Below are 1,022 nucleotides of genomic sequence, written 5' to 3' on the forward strand. Positions count from 1 at the left end.
GTATAAGTGTTCCAGTCTCTCCACAACCTCTCCAGCATTTATTATTTTGTGTTTTTTGGATTAATGCTAGCCTTGTCGGGGTGAGATGATATCTCATTGTAGTTTTGATCTGCATTCCTCTAATGGCTAATGATTGTGAGCATTTCCTCAGGTGTCTGTTAGCCACCTCAATATCTTCTTCAGCAAAGCACCTGTTCATGTCTTTTGCCCATTTTTAAATTGGGTTATTTGTCTTTTTGTTGTTGAGGTTTTGCAGTATCTTGCAGATTTTAGAGATTAGACACTGATCAGATTTGTCATAGCCAAAATTTTCTCCCAGTCTGCAGGTTGTCTTTTTACTCTTTTGGTGAAGTCTTTTGATGAGCATAAGTGTTTGATTTTTAGGAGCTCCCGTTTACCTAGTCTCTCTTCTGGTGCTTGTGCACTGTTACTTACGGTTCGTATTGTGTTTCTGCCATGTATTAGGGCTCCTAGCATTGTCCCTATTTTTTCTTCCATGATCTTTATTGTTTTTGATTTTATATTTAAGTCTATGATCCATTTTGAGTTAGTTTTTGTGCATGGTGTGACGTATGGGTCTTGTTTCAGTTTTTTTCAGATAGATATCCAGTTCTGCCAGCACCATTTGTTAAAGAGACTGTCTTTTCCCCAATTAATGAACTTTGAGCCTTTGTCAAATATGAGCTGCTCATAGGTGGATGAATTTATGTCTGGATTCTCAATTCTGCTCCATTGGTCTATGTATCTGTTGTTGTACCAGTACCAGGCTGTTTTGACTCCTGTGGCAGTACAATAGGTTTTAAAATCAGGTAGTATGAGGCCTCCCACTTTGTTTTTCTTCTTGAGCAATGCTTACTTATTCGAGGCCTCTTCTCTTTCCATATGAAGTTGGTGATTTGTTTCTCCATCTCATTAAAAAATGCCGTTGGAATTTGGATAGGGACTGCATTGTATCTGTAGATCACTTTGGGTAGAATTGATATTTTCACAATGTTGAGTCTTCCTATCCATGAGCAAGGTAT

This window comes from Trichechus manatus, unplaced genomic scaffold (assembly GCF_000243295.1).
Source record: "Trichechus manatus latirostris isolate Lorelei unplaced genomic scaffold, TriManLat1.0 scaffold00028, whole genome shotgun sequence".
In the NCBI taxonomy this organism is placed as follows: domain Eukaryota; kingdom Metazoa; phylum Chordata; class Mammalia; order Sirenia; family Trichechidae; genus Trichechus; species Trichechus manatus.